This window comes from Callorhinus ursinus, unplaced genomic scaffold (assembly GCF_003265705.2).
Source record: "Callorhinus ursinus isolate GAN/ISIS: 27379988/994484 unplaced genomic scaffold, GSC_fseal_2.0 scaffold35, whole genome shotgun sequence".
Taxonomy (NCBI): domain Eukaryota; kingdom Metazoa; phylum Chordata; class Mammalia; order Carnivora; family Otariidae; genus Callorhinus; species Callorhinus ursinus.
In genome coordinates, this window is record NW_027397097.1 from 15831484 (window position 1) to 15844655 (window position 13172).

A 13172-nucleotide genomic window follows, 5' to 3' on the forward strand; every position below is an offset into this window, starting at 1 on the left:
AAAAAATGGGGGCTCTAACTGCTAGGATAAATGAGGCAGAAGAGAGAATTAGTGATACAGAAGACCAAATGATGGAAAATAAAGAAGCCGAGAAAAAGAGATATAAACAACTACTGGATCACAAGGGCAGAATTTGAGAGATAGGCGATACCATAAGATGAAACAACATTAGAATAACTGGGATACCAGAAGAAGAAAGAGAGGGGCAGAAGGTTTATTGCAGCAAATTATAGCAGAGAACTTCCCTAATTTGGGAAAGGAAACAGCATCAAAATCCAGGAGGCACAAAGGGGTCAACACCCCGATATCTAACAGTAAAACTTACGAGTCTCAGAGACAAAGAGAAAATCCTGAAAGCAGCTCAGGAGAAGAGATATGTAACCTACAATGGTAGAAACATTAGATTGGCAACAAACCTATCCAGAGAGACCTGGCAGGCCAGGAAGGACTGGCATGATATATTCAGAGCACTAAATGAGAAAATATGCAGCCAAGAATACTATATCCAGCTAGGCTATCATTGAAAATTGAAGGAGAGATCAAAAGCTTCCAGGACAAACAAAAACTAAAGGAATTTGCAAACACGAAACCAGCCCTACAAGAAATATTGAAAGGGGTCCTCTAAGCAAAGAGAGAGTCTAAAAGCAACATAGACCAGAAAGGAACATAGACAATATAGAGTAACAGTCACCTTACAGGCAATACAATGGCACTAATTCATATCTTTCAATAGTTACCTTGAATGTAAATGGGCTCAATGCCCCAATCAAAAGACACAGGCTATCAGATTGGATAAAAAACAAGACCCATCAATATGCTGACTGCAAGAGACTCATTTTAGACCCAAAGATACCTCCAGATTGAAAGTGAAGGGGTGGAAAACCATTTACCATGCTAATGGACACCAAAAGAAAGCTGGGGTTGCAAACCTTCTATCAGACAAATTAGATTTTAAACCAAAGACTGTAATAAGAGATGAGGAAGGACACTATATCCTACTTGAAGGGTCCTATCCAACAAGAAGATCTAACAATTGTAAATATCTATGCCCATAACATGGGAGCAGCCACTTACATAAGCCAATTAATAACAAAAGCAAAGAAACACATCGACAACAATACAATAATAGTGGGGGACTTTAACACCCCCCCACACACTGAAATGGACAGATCATCTAAGCAAAAGATCAACAAGGAAATAAAGACTTTAAATGACACACTGGACCAAATGGACTTCACAGATATATTCAGAATATTCCAACCCAAAGCAACAGAATACACATTCTTCTCTAGTGCCCACGGAACATTCTCCAGAATAGATCACATCCTAGGTCACAAATCAGGTCTCAACCAGTACGAAAAGATTGGGATCATTCCCTGCTTTGAAACTAGAACTCAATCACAAGAGGAAAGTCGGAAAGAACTCAAATACATGGAGGCTAAAGAGCATCCTACTAAAGAATGAATGGGTCAACCAGGAAATTAAAGAAGAATTAAAAAAATTCATGGAAACCAATGAAAATGAAAACACAACTGTTCAAAATCTTTGGGATACAGCAAAAGCAGTCCTAGGAGGAAAGTATATAGCAATACAAGCCTTTCTCAAGAAACAAGAGAGGTCTCAAATACACAACCTAACCTTACACCTAAAGGAGCTGGAGAAAGAACAGCAAATAAAGCCTAAACCCAGCAGGAAGAGAGAAATAATAAAGATCAGAGCAGAAATCAATGAAACAGAAACCAAAAGAACAGTAGAACAGATCAATGAAACAAAGAGCTGGTTCTTTGAAAGAATTAACAAGATTGATAAACCCCTGGCCAGACTTATCAAAAATAAAAGAGAAAGGATCCAAATCAACAAAATCATGAATGAAAGAGGAGAGATCACAACCAACACCCAAGAAATACAAACAATTATAAGAACATATTATGAGCAACTATATGCCAGCAAATTAGATAATCTGGAAGAAATGGATGCATTCCTAGAGATGTATCAACTACCAAAACTGAACTAGGAGGAAACAGAAGACCTGAACAGACCTATAACCACTAAGGAAATTGAAGGAGTCATCAAAAATCTCCCAACAGACAAAAGCCCAGGGCCAGATGGTTTCCCAGGGGAATTCTAACAAACATTTAAAGAAGAATTCATACCTCTTCTTCTGAAACTGTTCCAAAAAATAGAAATGGAAGGAAAACTTACAAACTCGTTTTATGAGGCCACCATTACCTTGATCCCCAAACCAGACAAAGACCCCATCAAAAAGGAGAATTACAGACCAATATCCTTGATGAACATAGATTCAAAAATTCTCACCAAAATACTAGCCAATAGGATCCAACAGTACATTAAAAGGATTATTCACCAAGACCAAGTGGGATTTATCCTTGGGCTGCAAGGTTGGTTCAACATCTGCAAATGAATCAGTGTGATACAATACATTAATCAAAGAAAGAACAAGAATCATATGATCCTCTCAATAGATGCAGAAAAAGCATTTGACAAAGTACAGCATCCTTTCTTGATCAAAACTCTTCAGAGTATGGGGATAGAGGGTACATACCTCAATATCATAAAAGCCATCTATGAAAAACCCACAGCGAATATCATTCTCAATGGGGAAAAACTGAGAGCTTTCCCCCTAAGGTCAGGAACACAGCAGGGATATCCACTATCACAACTGCTATTCAACATAGTATTAGAAGTCCTAGCCACAGCAATCAGACAACAAAAAGAAATCAAAGGCATCCAGATTGGCAAAGAAGAAGTCAAACTTTCACTCTTTGCAGATGATATGATACTGTATGTGGCAAACCCAAAAGACCACCCCAAAACTGCTAGAACTCATACAGGAATTCAATAAAGTGGCAGGATATAAAATGAATACACAGAAGTCAGTGGCATTCCTATACACCAACAACAAGACAGAAGAAAGAGAAATTAAGGAGTTGATCCCATTTACAATTGCACCCAAAACTGTAAGGTATCTAGGAAAAAATGTAACCAAAGAGGCAAAGAATCTCTACTCAGAGAACTATAAAATACTCATGAAAGAAATTGAGGAAGACACAAAGAAATGGAAAAATGGTCCATGCTCATGGATTGGAAGAACAAATATTGTGAAGATGTCAATGCTACCTAGAGCAATCTACACATTCAATGTAATTCTCATCAAAATACCATCCACTCTTTTCAAAGAAATGGAACAAATAATCCTAAATTTGTATGGAAACAGAAAAGACCCTGAATAGCCAGAGGAATTTTGAAAAAGAAAAGCAATGCTGGCAGCATCACAATTCCGGACTTCCAGCTCTATTACAAAGTTCTCATCATCAAGACAATATGGCACTGGCACAAAAACAGACACATAGATCAATGGAACAGAATCGAGAGCCCAGAAATGGACCCTCAACTCTATGGTCAACTAATCTTCGACAAAGCAGGAAAGAATGTCCAATGGAAAAAAGACAGTCTCTTCAACAAATGGTGTTGGGAAAACTGGGACAGCCACATGCAGAAGAATGAAATTGGACCATTTCCTTACACCACACACAAAAATAGACTCAAAATGTTTAAAAGACCTCAGTGTGAGACAGGAGTCCATCAACATCCTATAGGAGAACACAGGCAACAACCTCTTTGACCTCAGCCACAGCAACTTCCTCCTAGAAACATCACCAAAGGCAAGGGAAGCAAGGGCAAAAATGAATTATTGGGACCTCATCAAGATAAAAAGCTTTTGCACAGCAAAAGAAACAGTCAACAAAACCAAAAGACAACCTACAGAATGGGAGAAGATATTTGCAAATGACGTATCAGATAAAGGGCTAGTATCCAAAATCTATAAAGAATTTCTTAAACTCAACACCCAAAGAACAAATGATCCAATCAAGAAATGGGCAGAAGACATGAACAGACATTTTTCCAAAGACATCCAAATGGCCAACAGACACATGAAAAAGTGCTCAACATCACTCGGCATCAGGGAAATCCAAAATCAAAACCTCAATGAGATATCACCTCACACCAGTCAGAATGGCTAAAATTAACAAGTCAGGAAATGACAGATGTTGGCAGGGATGCAGAGAAAGGAGAACCCTCCCACACTGTTGGTGGGAATGCAAGCTGGTGCAGCCACTCTCGAAAACAGTATGGAGGTTCCTCAAAAAGTTCAAAATGGAGCTACCATATGATCCAGCAATTGCACTACTGGGTATTTACCCCAAAGATACAAAGGGAGGGATCCAAAGGGATACGTGCACCCCAATGTTTATAGCAGCAATGTCCACAATAGCCAAACTGTGGAAAGAGCCAAGATGTCTATCGACAGATGAATGGATAAAGAAGAAGTGGTATATGTATACACACACACACACACACACACACACACACACACACACACACACACACAATGGAATATTATGCAGCCATCAAAAAGAATGAAATCCTGCCATTTGCAACAACGTGGATGGAACTGGAGGGTATTATGCTGAGTGAAATAAGTCAATCAGAGAAAGACATGTATCATATGACTTCACTGATATGAGGAATTCTTAATCTCAGGAAACAAACTGAGGGTTGCTGGAGTCGGGGGGTTGGGAGAGATGGGGTGGCTGGGTGATAGACACTGGGGAGGGTATGTGCTATGGTGAGCACTGTGAATTGTGCAGGACTGTTGAATCATAGAAATGTACCTCTGAGGCAGAGAGTACATTGTATGTTAAGAAAAAACACAAAGGAAGAAGATAGCAGGAGGGGAAGAATGAAGGGGGGTAAATCGGAGGGGGAGACGAACCATGAGAGACGATGGACTCTGAAGAACAAACTGAGGTGAGGGTTCTAGAGGGGAGGGTGGGGGGTGATGGGTTAGCCTGGTGATGGGTATTAAAGAGGGCACGTTCTGCATGGAGCACTGGGTGTTATATGCAAACAGTGAATCATGGAATACTACATCAAAAACTGATGATGTAATGTATGGTGATTAACATAACATAATAAAAAAAAGAAAAAAAATATGAAGACTATGTAGTGTCAAAGCACAACGATAGCACTAATCATTGTACACTGTTGTAGCAACATCTCTCTTTGTCCCTAGTGGAAATTCCTAATGAGAGTCCTAGCACTGGGGAGGTTTATCAGAAATAGAGAACATCAGCTGCCATGCCTATGGAGAAGACAGAAGCCAAGCTGTGTCTACTGAGTCTGAAACAAAGTGATTTCTCTGTTATTTTCCCATTAAAAGAAAAGAAAAGAAAAGAAAAGAACAGAAGCTTCAAGTTAAGTATCTCGGCTTTTGGGACAATTAAACCTTGGTGAGAAACCAGGATCAGAGGCTGGTTTTTTATAGGGAACAAATCTCTGAAGTATTTTTATGGCTGAAAGTTAATGCAAACCAGATAACCTAAGGCGTGAGATAAGGACCTTAGAATGCTTTTCTCATTGCTTTCTCTGTGGAGATGTCCACTATCTGCCCATTCTTCTTAACCTACTCATCATTCATTCATTCATTCATTCAACTAGCACATTTTGTGTGACATACACAATTCTAGATACAGGTTTAACGAGAGAGGATAAAGCCCGAATCTCATGTTCCAGTAGGGGAAATTAACATAGAAGATAAAAGACAAAGTGATTTGTTATTCAAACAAAGTTACAAAACAAGGTGATGACATTCATTTGACAAAAATTTCTTGAGCACTTAATCTGTGCAAGGCAGTGTGCTAGGCTGGGGATATAGCTGTGAAAAAGAGAAGTTCCCATGCCAGCAAGGAAGACACTTATTAAATAAATGATTACCCAAGGAATCCTTTTATGATAAGAAATACTACAGAGCAGATACAGAGGATGCTATTAAAGCATGGGAGGAACTGGGAGCCCTGATGTAGCTTCCCTTCGCGGGGGAAGGTGATTAGGAAAGCCTTCCCTAAGGAAGCAACACTGGAGATGAGATATGAAAACTAAACAAAGAGTTAATTAGGCCAAGTGCCATGGCAGAGTTGAGCAGAGAAACACTCTAAGTGGAGAAGGAAAAGTATGTTCAAAGCTTGGGAAAGGGGAAGGAACACAGGCAGGACCAAGATGGTGCAGCATGTGGGTGACTTTGCTAAGGACTTGGGTTTTCAGCCTCGGGCAATGGGAAAACACAGAAATGTTTGAAACAGAAAAGATATAATTAACTTCACGGTTTTTTGTTTGTTTATTTTTGCAAATAATTGCTTTGGCTATAGTGAGGAGAATTTTTGGAGGGACTAAGAATGTGTTAATAACTTCGGAGATTCCTGCAATAGTCCCGGCAAAAGGTAACAGCAGTTTGGACTAGAATGGTGGGTGCAGATGGAGAGGACTAGAAGGATAAGAGATATACAGAGGAGATAAGATGCACAGGAGATGGTGACGGACGATGTTTGGGGTTGAGTGGGAGGTGGAGGTCAAGGATCACTGCCAACATAACCAGATAGATGACTGTGGCGGCATCGCTGAGGTGGAACACCAAACAATGAGGACCAGGATATTTGGGGAAGGGGGTGGAAGGAGGGGAGCACATCTCAAATAGTACTTGATACACACTGAGTCTGACAGCCTGTGAGACAGCCACCTGAAGATGTCAAGTAGGCAGCTGGATATCTATACATCTGTGCTGTAGAGAGATGACTAGAGAATGAATCTGAAAACTGTTAGAAAACAGGTGGTAACTGAGACTCCACGGAGAGAATTTAGAGTGGGGAAAGAGCCTAGGTCTGAGCCTGGAGAAAAACCCAGCATTTGAAGGCTGGATAGAGGACAGACCACTGGAAGAAGCTGAGAAGGGACAGCTGAGAGGCAGAAGGGGAACCAGAAGTTGGGTTGTCACAAGATGGCCAAGGAGGAGCGTTTCAGGAAGGAAGGAAGGAGTGGTTAACACTGCTGAATTTCTCTGAAAGGTCAAGTAACATGAGGACTGAAAACCATCCACTGGATTCAGTAAAGAGCAGATCCCCTGTAAGCCTGTGAAGGTCGGCTCCAGGAAGACTGGAGTGTTGGAAAAGAGAGCAGGACATGAGGAAACAAACAGCAAATGCACACAACTCTCCAAAACTAAAGGCGAGTGGTGTCAGGCGCAGAGGCTTGAGCATGTTGAAAGGCTGATGGGGAGAATTCCTCAAGGAGGGAGAGAATGGGAGCCAGAGTCTGGGTGGAGAGGTTTGAGGAGGTCCCTTCAGGGGCTACAACAGGACGGAAGGAAGCACGGACACGTGGAGGTGCTGTGCGCTTCCATACTCCATGCAGAAATCATCTGCAGGAGGGGAGGGTTGGTGATGTCAGAGTGGAGAAGTTTTGAAAGAGAGGTTGTGGAGGGTGTAAGAACAAGATGATCAGAGAACCGTGAGAGTTCTGAGCCCCAAGAAGGCCTCCGTTGATGCTTAAATGTATAGTAGTTCACTTTCTTCTGTTGCACGTTTTCCCCTGGCACAGCTTGACTGCCTGGCACAGGCATGGAGAAAGCGAGTGCTGGGTTTATCCAGGGTTGTGATTTTTCTCAAGAGTGCAGTGAAAGATAAAGGCACACAAATCTGGGGTACTGCCAGGAGGAGTGGGAATGGTGGACCATGGACTCCAAACTGGACTGGATTAGGTAGGTGGCCAGGAGCGATGACTGGGACGGGTAGGTGGGTGGGTAAGGCAGACTGCGCAGGAGATGGGAAACTGTGGGGAGCGCAGAGAGTTGGCCAACCACACAGCGTCTCTGGTCGGGGAGTGTCATTAGAATCACCAATTTCTATGATTCCAGGATTTCTGTGATTCACATAGAGGAATTTCACTCAATGCCAAGGTCCAGGGTGTGACTCTGGGAGCAGCTGCGGGGGAAAGCAGAGGAAACGTTTCCTGGTTGGGAGAGGCCGGGGTGTTGGAGGAGCCAGCCGTGCTGATGCTGAAATTGTGCAAGATGATGGCAGGACTGGGTGGAGAAAGTCTATACGCTGCTGCCAAAATCCTCAAGGAATGAAAGGTGGTAAGTGACGGTGATGAAAAGGAGAAAAGGTCAGTATCTCTAATAGCACATCTCTTAGAGAAGGGAAGCAGACTGTGGAAGTTTTTTGTTTGTTTAAATAGGAGGATAGGAGAAGGCAGCTCTAAAATAAGAGGAAATGAAAGGATGCTTACCTATATCCTGACCTGGAGGGCTGGAGAGTGCGAAAAGAGGTGTGAGAGTGGTTAACAAGAAGTCAACTCAGGGTGAGGGTTATAGATGTTAATAGATGGAGCTGGAGAGAATGTTCTGGAAGGGACTGAAGATATAAGGGAGGTTGTTTTTCCCATAACCCAAGTGGAGGGAATGGAAGGCTGGGCCAGGGGCAAGGATATATAGACATGAAGTCTGATAGAGAAATAGATGCAAACAGAGCAGGAGTTGGGGGTGTGAAGAAGGGGAAAACAAAAACAAAAGGGGTCACAAATATGGTGACTGCAAAGGCAGTTAAATCTAAGCTAAGATTAGGCAATCTGAAAGAAATGGATGCATTCCTAGAGATGTATAAACTACCAAAACTGAACCAGGAAGAAATAGAAAACCTGAACAGACTCATAGCCAGCAAGGAAATTGAAGCTGTAATCAAAAATCTCCCAACAAACAAGAGTCCAGGGCCAGATGGCTTCCTAGGGGAATTCTACTAAACATTTAAAGAAGAATTAATACCTATTCTTCTGAAGCTGTTTCAAAAAATAGAAGGGGAAGGAAAACTTCCAGACTCTTTCTATGAGGCCAGCATTACCTTGATCCCCAAACCAGACAAAGACCCCATCAAAAAGGAGAATTACAGACCAATATTTTGGATAAACATGGATGCCAAAATTCTCACCAAGATACTGGCCAGTAGGGTCCAACCGTACATTAAAAGGATTATTCACCATGACCAAGTGGGATTTATTCCTGGGCTGCAAGGTTGGTTCAACATCCACAAATCAATCAATGTGATACATCACATTAATAAAAGAAAGGACAAGAACCATATGATCCTCTCAATAGATGCAGAAAAAGCATTTCACAAAGTACAGCACCCTTTCTTGATCAAAACTCTTCACAGTGTAGGGATAGAGGGTACATACCTCAATACCCTAAAGGCCATCTATGAAAAACCCACAGCCAATATCATTCTCAATGGGGAAAAAACTGAGAGCTTTCCCCCTAAGGTCAGGAACACAACAGGCATGTCCACTCTCACCACTGTTGTTCAACATAGTACTAGAAGTCCTAGCCTCAGCAATCAGACAACAAAAAGAAATAAAAGGCATCAAAATTAGCAAAGGTGATGTCAAACTCTCACTCTTTGCAGATGACATGATACTCTATGTGGAGAACTCAAAAGACTCCACCCAAAAACTGCTAGAACTCATACAGGAATTCATCAAAGTGGCAGGATATAAAATCAATGCACAGAAGTCATTTGCATTTCTACACACTAACAACAAGGCAGAAGAAAGAGAAATCAAGGAATCAATCCCATTTACAATTGCACCAAAAACCATAAGATACCTAGGAATAAATCTAACCAAAGAGGCAAAGAATCTATACTCAGAAAACTATGAATACTCATGAAAGAAATTGAGGAAGACACAAAGAAATGGAAAAACATCCCATGCTCATGGAAGAACAAATATGGTTAAACAAATATTGTTAAAATATCTATGCTACTTAGAGCAGTCTATACATTCAATGCAATCCCTATCAAAATATCATCAACTTTTTTCACAGAGCTGGAACAAATAATCCTAAAATGTGTATGGAACCAGAAAAGATCCTGAATAGCCAGGGGAATGTTGAAAAAGAAAACCAAAGCTGGTGGCATCACAGTCCTGGACTTCAAGCTGTATTCAGAGCTGTAATCATCAAGACAGTATGGTACTGGCACAAAAACAGACACATAGATCAATGGAACAGAATAGAGAGCCCAGAAATGGACCCTCAACTCTATGGTCAACTAATCTTCGACAAAGCAGGAAAGAATGTCCAATGGAAAAAAGACAGTCTCTTCAACAAATGGTATTGGGAAAATTGGACAGTCACACATAGAAATATGAAACTGGACCATTTCCTTATACCATACATAAAAATGCACTCCAAATGGATGAAAGACCTAAATGTGAGACAGGAGTCCATCAACATCCTATAGAACACAGGTAGCAACCTTGGCCACAGCAACTTCTTGCTAGACAGGTCTCCAAAGGAAAGGGAAACAAAGGCAAAAATGAACTATTGGGACCTCATCAAGATAAAAAGCTTTTGCACAGCAAAAGAAACAGTCAACAAAACCAAAAGACAACTGACAGAATGGGAGAAGATATTTGCAAATGACATATCAGATAAAGGGCTAGTATCCAAAATCTATAAAGAACTTATCAAACTCAACACCTAAGGAACAAATAATCCGATCAAGAAATGAGCAGAAGACATAAACAGACATTTCTGCAAAGAAGATATACAAATGGCCAACAGACACATGAAAAAGTGCTCAACATCGCTCGGCATCAGGGAAATACAATCAAAAACCACAACGAGATACCACCTCACACCACTCAGAATGGCTAAAATTAACAAGTCAGGAAATGACAGATGTTGGCGAGGATGTGGAGAAAGGGGAACCCTCCTACACTGTTGGTGGGAATGCAAGCTGGTGCAGCCACTCTGGAAAACAGTATGGAGGTTCCTCAAAAAGTTGAAAATAGAGCTACCTTAAGACCCAGCAATGCACTACTGGGTATTTACCCCAAAGATACAAATGTAATGATCCAAAGGGGTATGTGCACCCCAATGTTTATAGGAGCAATGTCCACAATAGCCAAACTATGGAAAGAGCCAAGATGTCCATCGACAGATGAATGGAAAAGAAGTGGTATCTATATATACAATGGAATACTACTCAGCCATTAAAAAAATGAAATCTTGCCCTTTGCAGTGATGTGGATGGAACTAGAGGGTATTATGCTAAGCGAAATAAGTCAATCAGAGAAAGAAAATTATCATATGATCTCACTCACATGTGGAATTTAAGAAACAAAACAGGGGATCATAGGGGAAGAGAGGAAAAAATAAAACAAGACAAAACCAGAGAGGGAGACAAACCATAAGAGACTCTTAATCTCAGGAAACAAACTGAGGGTTGCTGGAGGGGAGGAGGTGCGGGGATGGGGAAACTGGGTGATGGGCATTAAGGAGGGCACGTGATGTAATGAGCACTGGGTGTTATAGAAGACCGATGAATCACTGACTTCTACCTCTGAATTCCTCACTGCCCCTTCCATGCTTTGGCTCCCACTGTCCCGGAGTGTCCAGCCTCAATCCTCTGGTAAATCTTACTCATCCCAAGTCTAACTCAAGTCTTAGCCCTGGGATAAAGCCCTTTGGCTACTCTCGTCCACCCCTTCCTCCATTTCCCAAAATGTTTTCCATTCTTAAAGTTAGAATCACACCCCAAAAGAAAGACAGTGTTAAAGGCCATTCCTTAGCATTTGTGTTCGCAAGCACCCTCCTCCACTACCAGAGACCTGTAGGACATAAAATTGTAATTATGAGAAAGTAAACTGTGGCTCATCTAAAAAGAAGGCAGAACAAGAGTTGTTCCTAGAACTTTGGAAAAAAAGATTCCTTCTCTTTTTAACTTTCGGGTTCACATATAAGCAAGGGTTCAGCTGGAAAGCTGTGGGTTAATATGGTTGTAGTTAATGACTGGCCATGTAGCCATAGGCAAGTTACTCAACTTCTCAGAGCCTCAATTTATTAACCTGTAAATGGGTTAATAATACCAATTCCACAGGATCATCAGAAGGTCGTTTAAATCATTTGTGTATTCATTCAACATATTTATTGCCTGCCTTACTGTGTGTCAGGCACTCTGCTAGGGGCTGGGCTATGGCAGTGCACAAGACAGGCACAGCCCTTGCCTTCCTGGAGCCTGCAGATCAGAGGGAGAGATATTATAGAAATAATATCACAGTAATTCCCTGTGTAATAATCTAGGGAGCCAGGCACCAAGCTTGGCATCTGGTTCAGATGTATTCCCAATACACACTAAGTTAGTTCTCTCACTTTCTTAACTTTGCCCAGAGGGAGGTAATACGTCCTGTTTGCAAATATATGCGAGTTCCTTATTTCCAAAGTGGTCAGGGCTCTCGCCGTAAACAGGTGCCATGTCAGGCCCTCACAAACACAGATGGGGCACTGAGGAGAGCACTGCAAGGTGACTAAATTCATGTTCTCTCCAGGCTCCTGAGTCAAAGGAGACTCAGTAGTAAATGACCACGTCAAGGCACATACCTCAACCTCCAAAAACCTGTGGCTCACTAGAGCAGAAAGGGCAAACACCAACCGACGGAGTAAGGCATTGTCCCAGGCCCTGGGCCGTGAGGGGGCAAAAATGGCAGCCTCCAGTGGGGCCTGGGAACGCTGCGACTGGCCTCTCCACGGCCCGTCCACCCACTGGAATATGAAGGGTGGGGGAGGGCCCTTGACTAATGCGCTCAATCCATTTCTGGTGAAAGAAAGCCTGGGTTCCCCTCAGGTTTCCTCATGAGTGACAATGGAAATTAAAGACCTCTGGGCACAAAGGCTTTCTTAACTCCCTAGTGCTCTAGGACAAAAGAATCAGGCCCAGGTGCTGTCCCTGCTCTCTGTGGGGTGGTGGCTGTGTGTCCTGAGCCACTGGAGAGAGACGTCCTCCCCTGCCCTTTGTCACCTCCCAGGACCTGCTCTGTGCCCTTGGCACCTGCACCGCTGGGGAGACCACCTGAGCCAGGAGGTCCGAACACGAAAGCTCCTTCTTTTATTCCTTTAGCAGCAGATGGTAGGCAATAAATCTTGCTGGCCTGGGATTAGCGGCATCCTTATTTTGGACACTGACTAGAGAATCAATTGCTCTCTCTTGGTGCTGACCTCTCTGTCACCCACACTGCCCTAGAGCTCTAAAAATAACTGTCAGATTTACTGCAAGTGTTTGTTTACAAAAGTCTGACTCCCCATTTAGACTCTTAGGTTTCCTTATGGCAGGTACTGTGTCTTACTTATTTTTACCTTAGTGCTTGTGTTGTAGTAGGAGCTTAATACATGTTTGGGGAGGGGGAGAGGGAGAACGAACGAATATAAATGAATGAATGAACAAATATTGGTCTTTAGGGCTGGACAACAGGATTAGGAGATGCCA

At 42.2% G+C, this 13172-nt stretch overlaps 1 protein-coding gene across 5 annotated transcripts in view; it reads right to left on the reverse strand.

Moving 5' to 3' along the window:
- Positions 1 to 13172, reverse strand: part of ME3 (malic enzyme 3) — a 221933-nt gene that overhangs the window by 148873 nt on the left and 59888 nt on the right. Inside the window, exon 2 of one of the 5 annotated variants that reach the window (XM_073879844.1) lies at positions 11848 to 11927. The exons of the other annotated variants lie outside the window; for them this stretch is intronic. The gene's annotated coding sequence lies outside the window, so the exon portion shown is untranslated. The remainder of the gene's footprint in view (positions 1 to 11847; positions 11928 to 13172) is intronic. 5 annotated transcript variants of the gene reach the window in all.